Source organism: Rhinoderma darwinii, chromosome 3, assembly GCF_050947455.1.
Source record: "Rhinoderma darwinii isolate aRhiDar2 chromosome 3, aRhiDar2.hap1, whole genome shotgun sequence".
Taxonomy (NCBI): Eukaryota; Metazoa; Chordata; class Amphibia; order Anura; family Rhinodermatidae; genus Rhinoderma; species Rhinoderma darwinii.
In genome coordinates, this window is record NC_134689.1 from 374,850,113 (window position 1) to 374,870,957 (window position 20,845).

General features: G+C 43.2%; 1 protein-coding gene across 1 annotated transcript in view; it reads left to right on the forward strand.

The window, feature by feature from the left end:
• Nucleotides 1-9,397: 9,397 nt before the first annotated feature.
• The window catches only part of LRRC8E (leucine rich repeat containing 8 VRAC subunit E), a 32,132-nt gene continuing 20,684 nt past the window's right edge, over nt 9,398-20,845 (forward strand). The window contains exon 1 of the mRNA XM_075855385.1: nt 9,398-9,500. The gene's annotated coding sequence lies outside the window, so the exon portion shown is untranslated. The remainder of the gene's footprint in view (nt 9,501-20,845) is intronic.

Consider the following 20,845-nt stretch of genomic DNA (forward strand, 5'->3'; position numbering starts at 1 on the left):
GCTGGGTGTTAACGAAGAGAAGTGGATGATGCTGATTCGTCAGCATCATACACTCCCATTCACAACGCCGAGCTAGTAAAACAAGTAAAAACGCCCAGATGTACGCACACAATACACGCCCAGTTGTACTTTTACTTTAAACACGCCCAGTTGTACTTTAGAAAGCCTCATTTGCATAAATACAAAAATGGTCATAACTTGGCCAAAAATGCTCGTTTAAAAAAAAAAAAAAAACGTTACTGTTATCTACATTGCAGCGCCGATCTGCTGCAATAGGAGATAGGGGTTGCAAAATCTGGTGACAGAGCCTCTTTAAGGAGGTATTCTTCTAGGAAAGAAAACGTTCTCAATAGTGTACCCAATGGAACATACCATGAAAAAAAATCTCTGTATGTAATCAGTGGCATTTCACAGAGACATTATGGCCCCATAGACTTCTATGAAGGCAGTATTATGGCAACATACAACTTGGAACATGTACAGAGCTGCAATATGGCATTGGCTGGGCAGGTTCGTCTGTATAAAGGTGAAAACGATTACATGGGGCACTGGCAGAGGAGTAGAAATCAAAGCAGACACTATTTGAAGATATTTTCTAAAGCTATAATGCTCGGACATAACAAGGCCATATGTATTGCAAATAGATAGTGTAGTCCCTCCGCCATCATTATGACCAGTGTGAAAGTACAGCGATAGCATGGTCATCTTTACACTGCCTAAACCATCAAGTCTCCCTGGGTTATATCCTACGCAGGCTTGTCTTATAATACACATGGCAAAGAGCAGAACTCCTACATGACTATAAAACATAACTAATGGAGACACAAAGGCATAAACTATAAAACCACAACTATAAAGTGAAATAATGGACACCACAAGACATAAAGCAAGAAACTGCATTAGTGACACATGCCTTTAAAAGCAGAAAACTGCTACACTTTATAACCAGTTCTTATACTATATATCCACAAATATACAGAACAAAAGATGATAAATAGATAGAGATAGTTAGATAGATAGATAGATAGATAGATAGATAGATAGATAGATAGATAGATAGATAGATAGATAGATAGATAGATAGATAGATAGATAGATAGATATGATATGATATGATATGATATGATATGAGATGGATGGATGGATGGATGGCTGGATGGATGGATGGATGGATGGATGGATGGATGGATGGATGGATAATGTGAAGTTCTTATCTCAGCCAGAGCTTGGCCATGATTTTATTGTACATATTGCTTGTGTATACATCGTAGCTGTCCAATGGTTCGGAAAGTCCAAAAGAAGTCCAAAGAAGAATGATTAGAATTGTACTGTATATAATGAATAGTTTATATCTATGACTCACCAGTGTATGAACAAGCAAACAATGGAGAACCGCGTAGTCCGCTATTCATTCCATCAAAACAACGGATCTCTTTCACAACTGAGACAAATAGAAACGATCATCCGCACAGGATCCGTCACCATTGAAATCAATGGTGGTGGAAACGGAAACCTATGGTTTCCGTCTGTGTCAGTCGGGGCTCTATTCTGATGAAAACCTCAGACGGAACGTCAGAATAGAGCCCAGACGGATATGTGAACGAAGCCTAACAGAATGAAATGCTCTCACTGTCTATAATTGCCTGTTCACATCAGCGTGGCCCTTATGTTGAGGGGTTCCATTGGCGGTTTCCCCTTGACGGAAAGGCAAACTGAAGCCTTAGCTTCCGTTTCCATCACCATTGATCTTGTTAATGGTTTCCGTTTGTCACCGTTGTGACAGGGTTCTGTTGTTCTTGACGGAACCAATAGAGCAGTCAACTGCGAAAACGCAGGGAATTCCGTGCGAAAACCCGCACCAAACAGTGGTGGTTTTTTGCCCGGAATGTCTCATGCGAAAAACTGCAGCACCAGCTAGCAGGCCGGCCTCCTGGGATGATGTTTCATCCTAGGAGACTGATGCAGCCTGTGATTGGCTGTAGCGGTCACATGGGATGAAACGTCATCCCAGGAGGCTGCGCTGGAGGAAGGTACACAGACTTCTGGGTAAGTATCAGGCTTTTTTTTTTCATGAGATGCGTTCTTTGCGGTGGGATCTTTGCGAACCCGCCACAAAAAACGCAACTGCTATTTTTTGTGGGATTTAGCACCCCATTGAATTCAATGGGGAATTCCCTCAACAAATAATCAGCATTTACAGAAATACAATTGACATGCTGCGGAATAAATTTCCGCACCGCAGGTCAATTTCTGAGCGTTTTTTCCGCTCAGTATTTACGCAGCATGTGGATGAGATTTGTTCAATCTCATCCACTTTGCTATAGACTTTTCCCATAGACTTTTCTAAAAATGCAGGAAAAAAACACTTGTACACATGTTACAAAACAAAAAATGCCACCAAAAACCTTGTAAAAAAATTAATGCTGTTTTTGGTATCGCTCTAAAACACTAAAAAAATTGTGTCTGTGAAGGAGGCCTTAAAGGAGTTATCCTAGATTTAGACATTTTCCCTAAAACACTTAAAGGGGCTTTCCAACCATTGACATTTTAAATCTATCTGTAGGATAGGGGAAAATATGTCAGATTGATGGGAGTTGGACCACTGGGATGCCCACATGAGAACCGGGAACCCCCTTTTTAACCACGACGGCCAGTCAAGGGAGAGATGTATGGAGTGGCGACGTCACAGCCCCTCCATATAACTCTATGGGTGATACGGAAACAGTAGAGCGCTAGGAGGTCCTGTGGATAGGTAATACATGTTATTCAGGGTAAAATCCCCTTAAACTTGGGCTTTTTATAGGATGTTGCAGAAAATTTTAGGTGGCCAGGTGTAACAATCCACAGATAAAACAGGTAATATCCCAGACTGCACAATCCAGACCGTGCACAAGGAGGAAGGAGTTCAGGGAAGGAAACCTGCGGCCACAATAGAATGCAGCATCCTGACCTCAAGAACAGGCACCCGTCTGTGTCATTATCTCTCCATTCTCCTCGCCCTACACCCACACCTTCCCACACACCCACCTCTACCTCTCACACCCATGTGCGGAATTTTCCATGTCTGTTGTTGGCCAGCCACTAGGTGTCATATACATTAATGTATACATTGAAACTGAATAGGTACCACCACCGAAACAATAAGGTTATTATAAAACAAGAACTTGACCTGATGCCTCATGAATAAAATAATATTTTTTTCGTTCAAGAAGCCACTATAGGAGATATGTTTTTTCTTTTTATGTTCTAGGTGGTGGAGGCCCCTAGGTCAATTGCCTTTTTGCACACATTTTTATACAGCGCTGCCCCTTTGGTTCATGAATAGAATGACGAAGCTACAGTAAAGACTGACACTTAAACTAGTCAGAGACATCAGACTTTCTTCCGATTTCATAGTAATATAATAAAGCTGAAAAAAAGTCCAACGAGTTCAACCTATCATCGAGGCACACATTGGAAAATCAGCCCTGACGAGAAAGAAGGATACAACATATATTTTAACTTGGGTTACCACCTTTTATCTCCACCCAAAAATACCGGCCAGGTTTAAAATTATTTACACATGGTGGTTTTATGAATGTTTTTGCCACAAAACCATCATGTGTAAATAGACCCCCACATTGGTAAAAAAAAAATATGGGGTCATGACTTCACACTGAGCGTGATTTGTCACTAGGAGCCTCACAACGACTGTAACTCGGGCAGTATCCTCCGCCGCTCCTGACTCTCGTGGCTGGGCAGGCAGGAATTGTGCACATATCTGGCTACCAGATATCAGTCTCTAGTTCTCCGCTGCAATCCCACTGGCGCCAATCTCACTTGCGCTAATCTTGACCTAGTCCTGCTGCTGACGTTCCTAGAATTGTGCGGCCTGGCAGAGTAGTAGTATTCAATCCAAATAAGAAGTGACTTATCCCTCACATCGTATTATACAAAATTACTGACACATGTTATTGCTGGTAAGAAAAAATATAATGGCACCGGCCATTTAAGGGGGTTTTACACTGGGCAATTATCGGGCAAACGATCGTTTGTAGAACACTCGTTGCCCTGTGTAAACATGGCAGCGATCAGCAGATGAACGAGCAAAAGTAAAATATTATCATTGTCGGCAGCACATCTCGGTGTGTAACAGGGAGATGCGCTGCCGACATGATAATAATGTATGGGGACGAGCGATCGGAGTAACAAGCGCTCGTCCCCATCCATAGCTCCGTGTGACAGGAGCAAACGAGCGCCAATCAACGAGCTGTCTCGGCTGTTGTAATAGGGCTCTATTCATACGGGAGGGAAATTATGCCAATATTTCTGCATATCCACAGCAAAATACTCATGTTTTATATGCATATTTTGTGCGGATTTCACCTCTACTACATTGAAAAGGCGGAAATCCGCAGTGAATATCCAGAACAGAATGAGCGTGCTGCAATTTTGAAAATCTGCAACATGCTCTAATTTCCGTCCGAAAAAAATGTTCAGCAGCCAGTGGATGAGATTTGTTCTGATCTCATCCACATGATTGGGACTGTAATACGCTGCAGATTTTCCTCACGTAAAAGCATTTCCGACCCGCAGGGTCAAAGGTATACTGGCCTAGTGGCAACGCTAATCTAAATCAGTCCAATTCTATTGTTTTTGTGTAGATAAGCAGCAACAGATATGTCTGGTGGCGGCTTACAACTCTTGCACATGACCGAGTTCAGGCCATGAAAAACGGTCCGTGTGTCGGCCCGACCGCGGTACAGGTGAACGGGACTCCTGGCATCATATACATTTTATGACGGAGTCCCTGCCTCCCTGCGGAACTGTGGTTCCATACTATATCATTTTGTTCAGTACGAAACAGCAGTTCCGTGGGGAGTCAAAGACTCTGAGTATCATAAAATGTCTATGATGCCAGGAGTCCCGTTCACCTGTACCACGGTCGGGCCGGGAAATGCGGCCGACACAGGGACCGTTTTTCATGGCCCGAAGTCTGTCTTGTGCAAGAGGTGTTATCCCTTTACCATCCACTGAGGAAAAAATGCATGCCCAGCCATTAGTGGTTGTTACCCTGCATTTATTCCCTTTAAGGCCCTATTACACGGGCCAACAATTGGGAAAACGAGTGTTAATATAAACCCTTATTCTAGATCATTGCCTTGTGTAAACAGGGCAACGATCAGCCGATGAACGAGCAAACGCTCATTCATCCGCTGATCTGCTAGTTTATGCGGCCAATAAAATGATCGCTAGTTGGCAGGACATCTCCGTGTGTAAATAGGGAGATGTGCCGACGACAAAATGGAAATGTATGTGGACCAATGATCGTTGTAATGATCGCTTGTCCCCATACATAACCGATCATTGCTCCTTGTGAAGAGAGCGACAATCGACGGCCAAAACCGGTCTGTGTAAAAGGATCCTCAGAGAAGGCTGAAATAACTCAGTAATTGATAGGTATTTATTAGGGGGAGACGCTATTTGTAGCGCTCCTGTGCTGAATACTCTGATTTCTTCCCACAGAGGTAAAGTAACATGAGCTCCACTGCTCAAAGCGACAATGTGGCTAAAATCTCTATACACTGTTGTGAAACGCAACAAGGACGCCAAGTGAGAGAGCCAGAATTCCCACATCATCGTATTTGTACACACTCGGAGACCGCTCAGGTTTTAAAGGGGTTCTCCAGTACTTCATACATAGAGATTATTGACGTGAACAAGCCATATGTCCACACATTATTATGTATTAGTAGCAGTTTGGCTCCTGAGCTCAGATTTTGGGCTACAGAGGGTGCAGTTTGTTTGTTTACATTCAGCACGTCCATGGACAAGGAATGTGTGTTCTTTTCAACAAACTTTATTTATACAGCCCCTGGTCCTATCTGTGTCAGACCAGGGGCTGTATAAATAAAGTTTGTTGAAAAGAACACACATTCCTTGGCATATTCCTTGATATAAAACCCTGACCCCTTTGACCTCTTAAAGGGAATGTGTCGCTAGAAAATATTTTTTTTTTCGTTAAACAGTTAGTATATAAATGATTACACATTGTTCTAATTTTTTTTTTTTTTTTCACAAGTCAGGAAATATTATAAATTAGATTCTAATTTATAACATTTCAATGTGCTGGTCACTAGAGGGAGCAATTCCCAAAATTGCAGCATTGGCATGTGGTAAAGCAACCTCATTGCTTTATGCTGCAAAATTGGAGAAGACACACTCGCTCTAATGTGCTCAAACAATCCCCCCTCCTTTATTCTGGCTAGTGCCAGGAGAAAGGAGGGGGTTGAATGTTCAAACCTCCAACACTGTGTGCCGCCATTTTTTGAGCGAATGCACAGTGTAGGAGGATTAGATACAGTGGTAATCATACATTAAAACACGAACAAGCACAGACATAACTTACCTGCTCCTGCCGCCTCCGCTCCTTCCGCTCCTAGTCCTTGCTTCTGAACATATGGACGGAAGCCGCGACCAGAAGTAGTCATCTTACTGTCCGGCCGCGGCTTCCGGTCCACATGAAAATGGCACCGGATGTCGCTCTGCCGAAGACCTTCCTTTTGGACTGTGTGGGAGCGGCGCATGCGCCGTTCCCACACAGACGGCGTACGCTGTAGTGAATTGAACGGCTCCCGTTCGCATTCTCTATGGGGATGTATGTGCCGTATTCCATCTCTGTATGTGTCGTTAATCGACACAAAAGAGACATGGTGTCAAGAAACCAATCCAGAAAATCTGTAATTCAAAAGCCAAATGGCGCTCTTTCTCTTCTGAGTCTTGCCGTGTGCCCAAACCGCAGTTTATGCCCACATATGGGGTATTTCCATATTCCAGAGAAGTTGCTTTACAAATGTTAGGGGGCTTTTACGTCTTTATTCGTTGTGGACATTGTTGTTGTTTTTTTAGCTAAAACGACATCTTATTGGATAAAAAATTTAATTTTTCATTTTCACGTCCAAATTCGAATAAATTCTATGAAACACTTGTGGGGTCAAAATGTTCACTACACCCCTAGATAAATTCCTTGTGGGTGTAGTTTCCAAAATGGGGTCTTTTTTTGGGGTGTTTCCACTGTTTTGGCACAACAAGACCTCTTCAAACCTGACATGGTGCCTAAAATATATCATAAAAAGAAATAAAAAAGCCACTAGGGGCTCATTTGCTTCTGAGGCCTGTGTTCCAGTCCATTAGCACACTAGGGCCACAAGTGGAATATTTCTAAAAATTGCAGAATCTGGGCAATAAATATTGAGTGGCGTTTCTCTGGTAAAACCTTCTGTGTTACAGAATTTTTATTAGATATGAATTTCTGCGAAAAATAATAATTTGTAAATCTCAACTCTACATTGCTTTAATTCTTGTGAAATGCCTAAAGGCTTAAGAAACTTTCTAAATTCTGTTTTGAAATGGGGTGATTTATGGGGGTTTGTATTGTATAGGCCCCTCAAAGCAACTCGCAACTGAACTGGTACCTGTAAAAATAATCTTGAATTTTTCTTGAAAATGTGAGAAATTGCTGCTAAAGTTCTAAGCCTTGTAACGTCCTGGAAAAATAAAAGGATGTTCAAAAAACTATGCAAATATAAAGTAAACATATGGGGGATGTTAATTAGCCAATATTTTGTGAGGTATAACTATTTATCAAGCAGATACATTTAAATTTAGAACAATTCTAATTTTTGCAATTTTTCGCTAAATTTTGGTGTTTTTCACAATTAAATACTGAATGTATTGACCAAATTTTACCACTAACTTAAAGTACAATGTGTCACGAGAAAACAATCTCAGAATCACTCGGATAGGTAAAAGCATTCCGGAGTTATTACCACATAAAGTGACACGTCAGATTTGAAAAATAAGGCTGTCAGGAAGGTCAAAAGTGGAAGCGTGAAGGGGTTAAGGGTGTATTCAGATGTTGTGGTTGAGGTGCGGTTAAAACTACATCCAAAAAAACGAAGCATTTTTACTGCGATTTGGAGCATTTTTCTATTGGGTTGTACTTTTTACAGCAACCATATCGGAAAACCACGACTCGGTAAAAACGCATGTGAGTTTTGGATACGGTTTTAATTGCACCTCAACATCTGAATACACCTTTAAGGCCGGGTTCCCACTGGTCGGATACGCTGCGTAAAACGACGCAGAACCCGCAGCACATTCCGTCCGAAAAACCGTCCCAAATTGTGGTGCAGTTTTTTGGGCAGGATTTGAAAAAAAAACACGTCCATACTTACCTCGGCCATAACCATGGCGACACGTCCCTCTGACGTCCGGCCTGGGATGTAATTGGCTGCAGCAGTCACATGGGATGAAACGTCATCCCTGGGGGCTGGGCTGGACGCAGGAGCAAAGTGTTCTGGGTAAGCATTTTTTTACAACTTGCGATTTTTGCGGCGGAATCGTAAAACACTTGCCTATTTGTTGTGGATTTTACATCCCCATTGAATTCAATGGGGACGAACCGCAACAGCAGCATAAATTGCCGTTTTTAAATCCGCACCGCAGGTCAATTTATGAACGTGAATGACGAGGAATTTCCACACAAAATTCCGTTGCGGAAATTCTGCAGCGTTTACACTAAGTGGGCACCTGGCCTAAAAGTATCACTGCCTTTGCTTTTTCACCGGATCTTTTACATGAGACGTGGAGAGACGCAGGTGGCACGCTGGATGGCACAGTTCGACACTCCTTCAGGTGTTGTACCTGTACTGCGTCTTTCCATGTCCGATGTAAAATCGCGAGAACGAAAGTTAAGTGACACCTTAGGACACCCACATTCGTGGCAGAATTTGTTGCGGATATTACCCCTCATCTGTAACATAGATTGATATGCCGCCGTTTTTAATATACGCACCACAGGTGAATTTCCGGCGGGTAATTTTGATTTGTTACAATCTCATTCACTTTGCTGCTGGCTGTAGTTCCCCAGATTTAGATAGAAAATCTGCAGCATTTCTGCTACGTGTGAACTAGCCCTTAGATTGCACATTACTCCTGTGGGATCACAAAAAAATCACACTGAGGCCCATAATACAGACCCACAGAGACTCTGTGCCACCGCACGGTCAATGCAATGCAGATGACATCACCATGTGCATGAGCCCTAACTCAAATAGCTGAAAATGGCCCAATTTGATGCCAGTTTTCATGCCAGCCAGACCAACTCTGCACCAGGTTGGTCAGTGGTCCAAGGACAGGTCATTTTGGATGCCCATTTCATGCCCACTATCATTTATTAAAGGTGTGACTCCCTATAGATATGCCTCAGTCAGGCAGTACAGCGCTGAGCACACTCGCAGGCGGCCCCGCTCCCCGCAGCTGCCGTAATCGCACTATGTAGGTGTGGAGTTGGAGTCGGGCCCCTCCCTGTCTCACTCCTCCTCACTGTGCGCTCAGCTGGGAGCGCAGACCGGAGATCCCGGGACCTGGACACTGCTCCCCCATAAACAGCATGGTACGGTCCGCCAGAGGATGAGGCGCTGCTCCGTCTAAGTGTCCTGAGCTGGGGGACACTCCTGGTAAGTACTAATATGAGGGGCCCCCAATGTGTGCAACTTATGAGCCTCCTCTATGGCTGTGTGATCACAACTGACTTCTATTTTATTGTATCTACTTATATTCGAGGTGTTGGTATGTAGAGTGGGACTACAACTCCCAACGTGGCTGCTGTAGTAAGGTAGCAGTACTGTCGGTGTAGTACTAGTAGTATAACGGTGGAGGAATAATGTAGATAGAGCAGGAGTAGTTGTCCAGATGTATAATCCTTTTTCAGTGTAGTACTGAGGGGGTTGTTGCATTAGTAATGCAGCAGTGTAGTGGTATTGGAGTAGTAATAGTAACATAGTAGTGGTAATGTATCATAGTAATATAGTGGAGTATTGTTTTGATGTGGTAGTATTGTACAGGAGTAATAAGTAGTGATAGTCTTTTTGTAGTAGTAATATAGCAGATGAATGTTCCTCCAGGAGTTTTAGTAATATAATGTCGAGCCATAGTAGCAATGTAGCAGAGCTGATGCGGTAATGTATGTAGAACGTCAATATAATATCTAATATAGTGGAGGAATTACAATCTATATGGAACGTAGCAGTAATAATAGAGTATGTAGTAATGGCGCATCGGGATAGTTTTCCTCTTACTGTACTAGATAGCGAGTACTATAAGGTTTACTAGTAATGTAGCAGAGTAAGAAAACTGTAGTGCTATGGTAGAGGGTAAAGCTGGGCATACATGTGGCTCTGACACTTATGATCTGGGTGACCCCCCCCACCCCGGGTGACCCCCCCACCCCCACCTAGTTTTCTGATCATGATGACGTCACCACATGGAGATTTTACACGGTGATGTAATGTGTCCCCCGTTTCACAGTGTATGGGTGGAGTAAGATGGTGGTGTTCGTATATAATAGATGGCTCCATGTCTGGCAGATTACAATGCACACTCCCTCATTCTACACAGCTGATCCTGAGTTATTAACCTTTTGTGTGCTGCATCAGTTTGCACATTCATCTAAAATAATGTTATTTAAAGTGAATGTCCACCATTTAGCAGTTTACATATAGAATTAGCCTAGGTGACAAGCTTGAGCCACTTTGTAACTACTCTACGTTACTTCTCTTGTACTACTCCTGAGTTATGGCTCGTGCACATGGTGTTTTTGCCCTACGCTTAGCGTATATGTCAGGGGAGCTCCCGACGTACACGCTAAACGTGTCCATAGGGCTGCGTTATCCCCACGGAGGCCAAAAGTTTCCTTTTGGCCTCTGTCGGGTTGGTGCACGTCACTGTGCCTTTTTATGAAGGATGGAATAATGTAGTGGACTACGCTATTCTATACTGAGGGATCCCGCAAAAAACCTACATCGCACAGTATACTTTCTTTAACATAGATATTTATGTGAGACCGATGCCAGTGTATGGAATCTGTCAGACGTGTACGTTAAATGTATAGCTCAGGGAGCTTCTCCAAGGGCCGGAGTCCCCGGGAAGAGCGTCAGGTAGCGTTCTGGCTGGGGACTTCGGGACTGGAGAAGCCCCTGACATCACTGTCCATGTTGTGGTTTTTGCTGCGGTTCTTCCACGCTCTTGAGATTAGCCACCTGGCTTCTGGTCGCTGTCCGGCTCTGGATCAGAGGTTAGGCTTCGTTCACATCTGTGTTGGGCTTCCGTTCATGTTTTCAGTCAAGGAAACCCATGAATGGAAACCACAGCTTTCCGTTTGCATTACCTTTGATTTCAATGGTAATCCTTCCGTTGCTAATGGCTTCCGTTTGTCTCCATCCTGTAAGGTTTCCGTTTTTTTGGCGGACTCAATAGCGTAGTCGACTACACTATTGATTTTGCCCAAAAAAACGGAAGCCTTACGGAACGGAGACAAGTGGAAACAGTTTGCAGCGGAAGCATTGGTAATGCACATGGAAAGCTATGGGTTCCCCTGACGAAAGGTCTGACGGAACCCATGAACGAAAGCCTGACACAGATGTGAATGAAGCCTCGCTGTATGTTTTTCGATCAGGTACACGTGCGCCTGCGTTCTTATGTGTCACACATGTTCCTATGTAAATATTACCTAAGAGTCAAAACAATCCGCCAATTTCCTGTAGACGTATAAACAAAATACCACAAATCAGGACTAGACGGCAAATCGGCTTCTGTCAAGCAACAGTCGTGTTCCATAGGAGACTCGCACTGTCCATAGTCCCAAAAAAATGTGACCCGAAATTTCACATCTTTTACAGAAGTTAAAGGGGTTTTCCAGTGAGAAGGAATTGATGGCCTATCCTCAGGCCATCAATATCTGATTGGTGGGGGTCCGACTCTCGGCACCCCTGCTGATCAGCTGTTTGGAAGGGGCCGCGGCACTTGTGAGCGCTGCTTTCCCACATTCCTGTCACTGCTCCGCGCTGTGAAACACTGACACACTTGTAGCAGCGGTTAACAATATTACAGCCTTCTCCCATTGAAGTGAATGGGGGAATGCTGTAAACCTGTGAACCCACTGCTACAAGTGTTGGCCTTTTACAGTACAGAGCAGTAAGGGGAAGCAGTTCTAGCACGGGCACCATGGCCCCCTTTAAAACAGCTGATCTGCGGGGGTCCTGAGTGTGACCCCGCCGATCAGATATTGATGGCCTGTTATGGGGATAGGCCATCAATTTATTCTCACTGGAAAGCCCCTTTAATGAAAAGGAACCCTGTCACACAACTTTTCAATTAACTTCTATGAGTAGAAGAAAAAAGTCGAACTCGAGTTGAGGAATGCTGCCCCTTGAACTCCATTCCTTTTTTTTTTTTTTTTTATCAAAATCAGAAATTCTGTCTATTTTCTTAAAGAGGACCTGTCACCTCTCCTGACATGTCTGTTTTAGTAGATAATTGTATTTCCCATAAAATAACAATTCTGGAGCATTTTTTTTTAGAACATTGTGCCATTCCTCTGTTGCTCCTCCAGAAATTTTTGAATAAGTTGTCAACCAGGTGTTACCGGTTGGAAGTGTCCCTACACAGACTGACAATGTCCAATCAGTGCTGACCGTGACACTGTGTAGGGACACGCCCCCATTGAAAAAGACAACAATAACACCCAGTTGTCAATTTATTCATAAAATTCTAGGAGGATTAACAGAGGAACGGCACATAGCAGAGTTCTAAGTAGAGATGTCCACGATGGTTTCATGAGGGATACATTTAGTAAAATAGACCTGTCAGGAGAAGTGACAGGTCCTTTTTAATAAATCTTTATTGTGGCAGGAGCGCTGTTCTTCTGAAACGGCTCCAAATCCCCCTGCGTAGACTGTAAAGCTCGATATTCGACTCTAAGCTCCCAAGCGTACCTGGATTCTGGTCTTCAGCTTGCGTAGTCAGAAATAGGGTGACGTTCAGGGGCGGTGATGCAGAGTAACACAGCGTAGCGGGAGAAGACTTTAGTGATACCATCCCGACTTGGTGGAGAAGTTTGGCAGTAGGCAGGGGCATTGAAATGCTGAGATCGTTATTGAGTTGGCGCGGGCTAATCTGGGGTGCGGAGTCTAAGGAATCCTCTTTTATTTACCATTCAGGCCGGGTTCACACGATCATGTTCGGTCCGTAAAATATGGACCGTATGTTGACCGCGTTTCCCGGACTAAACACACTGCAGGGAGCCGTACTCCTAGCATCATAGTTCTCTGACGCTAGGAGTCCCTGCCTCGCTGCGGGAAAACTGTCCCGTACAGTAATCATGTTTTCAGTACGGGACAGTTTTCCGCGGAGAGGCAGGGACTCCTAGCGTCGTACATAAGAATATGTTCACACGAGGGCGTCCGTTACGGCTGAAATTACAGGGATGTTTCAGCCTGAAAACATCCCCGTAATTTCAGCCGTAACGGCATGTGCAGGCGCTTGAACGCCGCGTCAATTACGGACGTAATTGGCGCTGCTATTCATTGGAGTCAATGAAGAACGGCTCCAATTACGGCCAAAGAAGTGACAGGTCACTTCTTTGACGCGGGCGTCTATTTACGCGCCGTCTATTGACAGCGGCGCGTAAATTACGCCTCGTGTGAACAGACAAACGTCTGCCCATTGCTTTCAATGGGCAGATGTTTGTCAACGCTATTGAGGCGCTATTTTCGGACGTAATTCGGGGCAAAAACGCCCGATTTACGTCCGTAAATAGGCAGTGTGAACATACCCTAACTATGATGCTAGGAGCCCGGCTCCCTGCACTGTGTTCAATCCGGTAAATGAGGCCAACTGTATGGCTTCCGTCACAAGTATATGTTAAACGTATACCTTTCCATGTATTCCCCAAAAGTTACATTAAAATCTTCCTCTGATCTGTCCGAGGTTCTAGTCTATGTAGTACAAATACATAAGTTATAGGAGCTATATGGCTGTCGTGCAGAACAGAAAATGATCCGGGTACCAGAGACGGATGTTTGGTAGGGCAAGGATTATTGAGTATGTGTAGTAGACGACGTAAGCAAACGTGCTAGCCCCAATCTGGTGATAGACGGAGGTTCCTGCACGCTTCGATACACCGCGCAGGCAGTGGGGCCTGACACGACTTGCTGGAACAGGCCGTACCTACAATCTATCCAGTCCTGCATGTGTCTAGCTGGGAGTTCTCACTATATTTCATGAATCGCTGGGTAGAATTCTCTAGTTTTATAACTATTGTATAGTAAAAAGTAACTATTTCTTTGTATTTCAATGTCGCCTTATTCTCAAGATTTCTGCTTGCGGTCAGTGAATAGGAACATGTTTATTTATAACCAGAGGATAATACAGACCTAATACTTCTCACAGCTGAGTGCTTGTTACTATTGTGTTTATTCCGTACAATATGCTCACAGAGGATTGTTTGGACTCTATACAGTTGTAACAAATCCTCGTGCCAGCTACTAGCGCAGATTTTTATTTATTTTTTTATTTTATTTTTTTTGTGAAAAATATTGTCCATTTGTGGAGCTGCGTTCTGCTACAACCCGCCCAATTTTTAAAAAGTGTCAAACGACTAAAAGTTGCAAATTATCGTGCAAATATAGCGCGCAGCATAATTTGCGACTTTTTAACACTAGAGGCAAAATGGCGTTCTGAAATTCCTCCCTATGTCTTTAAGGAGATTTTCCTTGTACTAGTCGTGCTAGATGCAAATGCAGGATATAGTCTAGGGGGAGGAGGGTTCATGATACTTATAGTCTAGGGGGAGGAGGGTTCATGATACATATAGTCTAGGGGGAGGAGGGTTCATGATACATATAGTCTAGGGGGAGGAGGGTTCATGATACAGATAGTCTAGGGGGAGGAGGGTTCATGATGCATATAGTCTAGGGGGAGGAGGATTCATGATACATATAGTCTAGGGGGAGGAGGGTTCATGATGCATATAGTCTAGGGGGAGGAGGGTTCATGATGCATATAGTCTAGGGGGAGGAGGGTTCATGATGCATATAGTCTAGGGGGAGGAGGGTTCATGATACATATAGTCTAGGGGGAGGAGGGTTCATGATACATATAGTCTAGGGGGAGGAGGGTTCATGATACATATAGTCTAGGGGGAGGAGGGTTCATGATACAGATAGTCTAGGGGGAGGAGGGTTCATGATACATATAGTCTAGGGGGAGGAGGGTTCATGAACATGCTAGTTAGAACCAGTGGCCGCATAAATCATGCCAATATACTGTATAGATAAATAATGCTGCCATATACTGTGCTTATTTGTGTGCCCATACACACAGTTCCCACAAAATAGAGCCAGCCATGCACTCAGTGTTCCCAAACATAGTATCACATATAGTGCCTCCTAAAATGGTACTATACAGAGTGCTCCAAAAAATAGCCATTATTCATACTTACCTGTCCCTTTTCCCACATCAGCGTCCGACTGTGCCACAGGCCTCTTCTGCCAATCAACCAATTCACCCTATTCAATTGTATTTTTTTAACCGGATCATAAGAACCGACCTGGCCTTACCCCAATTTAATTGTGTCCACGTTGAAAGGGTGTGTCCACATGTCACAATCAATTTGCAGATCGAAAATCGTTGCAAAATCCGCGATGTGAGCCAATCAATGGTTCCGGACCAGCATCCTGTAGGCCGGAGGGGGCAATCAAATGGGTGGTTTCTGGGGTGGCGCTATTTCAGCTTTTTTTTTTTTTTCAGAAGCCTGAGCGTGGATAACTTGTAAGCTTTTTCTGTCCAGTTTAACAATGAGGCCTAGTAGTGGTGACACAACTCCCAACATCTGAATCCAAAATCACGCGACACTGCCACACTCTGCCCAGAGACACCCCAAAACAGCCTATTTGCATAAAATACACCCCTTTTGGATATGCTTATGTGACATTACCAGTAAAAAATGGGACTATTGTCAGGTATGGGGTGATACGAGGACCGGTTTCACATGGCCATATTCTTATGATGGACGCAAGACACGGACTCTGCAATGGTTCTTTTAAATCAAACTCCGATGACCATAGAGCCATGGGAGGGGTCCGGGTTTTACATCCATGAAACGGACGCTAAAAAACGCCCGTATTACGGCCAACTGAAATGGACTTAATCTTGTAAATTTTCAAAGAGAATCCTTCCTTTTTCTCATAGAATTAAGAAGGTAACCCACCTAAAGAAGATGTGAATCCACAGACAAACGTCCAAGTGACTTACATATGTGTCTGAGAGTCTTTTAATGGACAACCACTAGGGCAAGCTGGACTTTTTATCCATCTTAATAGTCACTGCAAGGAGCCTCTGAAAGAGCTGATAAGAGAGAACAATACCTCACAATGCAGTCTCTCCAGCTGGGGAGAGGGGGAGTATTCGCTTACATGGTTTATCAGTGACTGTTCATACTGGGTTTTGAGTCCTTTTACAGACAGCGGGAAAGTGGCGGCGAGATCGCAATCAGGTTCTGTACTTTATTGTAAGAAACCAGACTCCAGGAGGGAATGTGCACAAGTCAATATTTGACCAGAGATCTCCCAGCAGCTACTCGATTATACGTATTATCTGTGCGATAAGATTAAAAAAAAAAAATCATTATTGCAGTTTATGATCAGTGCCCTTTACCGGCACACCCATTCATAGCCACGTGATACCCATGCTGCAGGATACCGCTATATGGTCACCATAGGAGTTTGTTTTTATAAGTCACTATGTTCAGAATACTCCTGTAGCATAAGAGGGGGGGGGGGGGGCAGTGATCTGGGACCCCAATAGGTGTCCTGAATAAGCTAGTTCCTGTAAGTGTTTATATATGATGGGAGTTATAGAAAACGTAGGCCTCGTGTATAGCGCCATATTACAGAACAGTGTTGTACGGATATGTAATACGGTGGTCATGGACTATTTTGGGCCCATACTGTACCTCCGCATGTCAACAGTTTTTTTTTGTTTTTTTTCTCCACAATGTATCTTATTATGGAGGTAATTCTACTCTAGTAGTAATTTCTCATGCAGGCATCGTATAACCGCACACATAGTACATATAGCTCCGTACCTACAGACCTGTAGGGACTCTGTGTTCTGACGTAAAGAATCCGGCCATACACGTGAGACTGCCGTGTACGTGGATCCTAAAAGGTTTTCTTTGGCTCCTGTAGCTCTCATTCAGTATCAAGACAAACTTATTCATTGACCTGGTGGGGGTCCCAGCTCCCAGGCTGCTAATATTATTATGCTAATAAAAGTACAAGGTGTATCCACCCAGGACGCCGTAGGGAGTTCAGGCCGAAAAACCGCATCAAATTGTGTTGGTTTTTCGGCCGGAACGTCCACTGTTGGAAAGCGGCACGTAAATTTAAAAAAAAAAAAAAATCCATACTCACCTGTAGCTATATCGGTGCATCCCTCTGACGTCCTGCATCCCAGCCTCCTGGGATGACGTTTTAGCCCATGTGACCACTGCAGCGGTCACATGGGATAAAACGTAGTCATCTGGGGCTGGACGCAGGGGCAGAGATCTGGGTAAGTATAACTTTTTGTGCCGCAAAACATCTGCTTTTTGTTGTAGGTTTTACCTCCCCATTGAATTCAAATGGGGGAAAACGCACAACAGAAAATCGTATTTCGACGCATAAACTGACATGCTGCGGATTAAAAATGTATACATATTATTATTATTTTTTTTACGCAGCATGTGGATATTTGTTCAAATCTCCTCCACTTTGCGGTTACTGTGCTACGCTATGGATTTTCCACAATGAAATCCGTTGTGGAAAATCTGCAGTATTTACACTACGTGGGAACCCAGCATAAAAAGGGCAATAAATGGGGAAAGCATAAACATAAAGTAAATACATGGCTGTGTCAGCATGCTAAGCATTTAGCAAACACCTAAAACAAACTAAAGTAATCTAGATAAACAAAACTGGTCCATGTTCTACTTATCTCTGCTGTTTGACTGGGGGCGGGGCTTAGCTGTGCTCACCTATGTTATACCAAGCAGTGAGGGAGGTTCCTGCTGCATCATGCTGCCTCCCAGCCAATGAGTTATCTGATCTGAGGTCTCCGAAGAGTAGGAAGAAAAAAAATGGTCAGCACCTGGAACACCTATAGAAAACTTTTTTTTTTTTTTTTTTGGATTTGTGATATAGGACTGGAGAGTATCTCTATGCTACTAGCCACATAAACCTGTCTTCGGTAAAAGCTCTTGCCAAAAGTGAAATTCCCCTTTAAAAAAAGAACGAAATAAAAAGGGCACGCAGGAAAAGTGGACGTTACACAAGGAGTATTATTGACCCTCGGGCTTGGGTTGTACCCATCTGCCTGTTGAATTAAATGTATTTATATGCCACTTACCCAAATACGGGATATAATTATACTTCACATCTCTTCCATTGTTTAGATTACAAAACTGAATGTTCTGCCTAAAGATCTAGAGGGATGGTATGTCCTTAGTGACTGCCTTCAGATCTGAAGTAAGGGGCTTCTATGTACTATATATAGTACTGAAATCCTTGGGTGTATATCACAGGGGGCTATAGGCAGAGGTTAGGGTTCTTTACTTACATATGTCCTGACTAATATAGCTGTATATCCGCATCCAGGTAATGATCTAGTAATAGGGTTTCCAGCTCTTCAATTCAAAGCGGGTTATTTGGACCCCTTGTTCTTGGTAACGCTGGGTATCTCAAAGGTCAGACCCCTAATTTAAATCCCATCAGTTAGTATTAGAAGTCAAATAACAGATTTTGTGCTTTATTTATATTTTTATGGTCCCAATTCAGTTCCATGACATTTTGGCAAACCTGTTCTAATATATATGCGTTTTTGACCTGGACTAGGTGAGCATCATGCCAAGGCAGTGAACATTTTTGAGCTCCAACCTTCCTGTGAATCTTCACCTTTTGTCATCCTGTTGTTTTTAGGTACAAAAGTTTGTGCTGATTAATTTAATATATCTTTACAGCAGACAGAGCTCTGTTTTTTTATTTATTATATGGAGCTCCAAATCCCCCCCAAATGACATGGATCTAATGGATAACCTACTGTCTGCAGCCACCACTAGGGGGAGTTTAGGAGTTTATTGCAAATATTGTTATTATTGAGTTCAATGTATAAGCTGTAATCTCCTGAGCTCCCTCTAGTGGTGGCTGCAGGGAGACAGAATGTTGTCACCGCAGTCACATTTCGGTTTTCCATTTTCATCCCCCTCCCCCCCCCATTTTTTCCAAAAGCTGTAACTTTTATATTTTTCAATCGACATAGCCATATGAGGGCTTTTTGTATTTTATTTGCAGGATTAGTTGTAGTCTTAAACAGCACCGTTTAATGTACTGGGGAACTGAGGGGAAAAAACACAAATATTTAGAGGTGTGGATTAAAAAAACAAACTGATACGACACCAGATTTTGAGGAAGAGAAGTCGGGCATGCCATAAGCATGGTATTCATTCCGACGGAACCCTTACAGAACTGAGTCAAAAGGAAACCTTTGGCACCGGATCCGTCACCATTGCAATAAACGGTGATGGAAATAGAAACCTATGGTTTCCGCTTGTTTCAGTCAGGGTTCCATTCTGACAGAAAGCTCCGAGGGAACGTCAGAATAGAGCCCTGACAAATATGTGAACGAAGCCTTATCCCCACAATTCACATTTTCCCGCACCATAATATGTAAACGGTATGTATTGTTGCCTATATAGACCTCAGTCAGCAGGTGCACACAGTCACGTGACAGCTAGGCTCCTCCCATGGTGGGGAAGAATTAAAAAGATGTAGTTTGTAAATGATGCATCATGGGACACAAGTAAAATAGAAAAATTAGGGATGTATAAATTTTCCCCTATTTTCAAGCTGGATCATGACTGGTGTCCTATAAGAGGAGTCAGCAGTGTAAATCTATGTAGTGACTGGAGTTGTCCTTTAAGTTTCCGGAGTATGGTTTCCTCGCTGTTGGGTGGAGGGCTGCTATAATGTCCTGTATGTTCTCATTATTTTTATTGGAGAATCCTTCATCCTTTACAGGCTTATGGCAGGCTGGATAACACCACACATATAGAATACATAGATGGTGGGGAGTTTTAAGAGGGATAAAAACATTTTCCAGAAAACCACTTGTAAATGGACCCAGATGTGGCTGTTAAGATTACTGAACGCTGTCGTGTTTCCAACCTTCATACTCTGAAAGCAGGCATTGTCTCTTTAAATGCCAGACCTATTAAAGTGCTCAGGTTACACGCAAGCCTTCCAGCAAGACTCGGCCCAGCCTTCATGCAGAGCAGGAGGAGAATGGTATAGGAAAACTATAGAATAGAAAACTATAGCCTGTCCCACTAATTCCTGGGACAGGACCAGACACAATGTATCCTGAGAATTTCCACCTAGAGTTTTATAATAACCGGGGATTACATTACTGAACAGAGTATTCATCTTACTCAGCAAACTGTATAGTGTGGTATGTATAATGTACTGGCTGTATAACCAAATTTTATAATGGGCACGTCTAGTACTCAGGTCATGTTGGGAGGTGTAGTGTTATATATAGAGTATAATAGAATTGTATTATGGTCATGTCCAGTGGTTGGGTCATGTTGGGAGGTGTAGTGTTCTATGTATAGAGTATAATAGAATTGTATTATGATCATGTCCAGTGGTCGGGTCATGTTGGGAGGTGTAGTGTTCTATGTATCGAGTATAATAGAATTGTATTATGGTCATGTCCAGTGGTTGGGTCATGTTGGGAGGTGTAGTGTTCTATGTATAGAGTATAATAGAATTGTATTATGATCATGTCCTGTGGTCGGGTCATGTTGGGAGGTGTAGTGTTCTATGTATACTGTATAATAGAATTGTATTATGATCATGTCCAGTGGTTGGGTGATGTTGGGAGGTGTAGTACTCTATGTATACTGTATAATAGAATTGTATTATGGTCA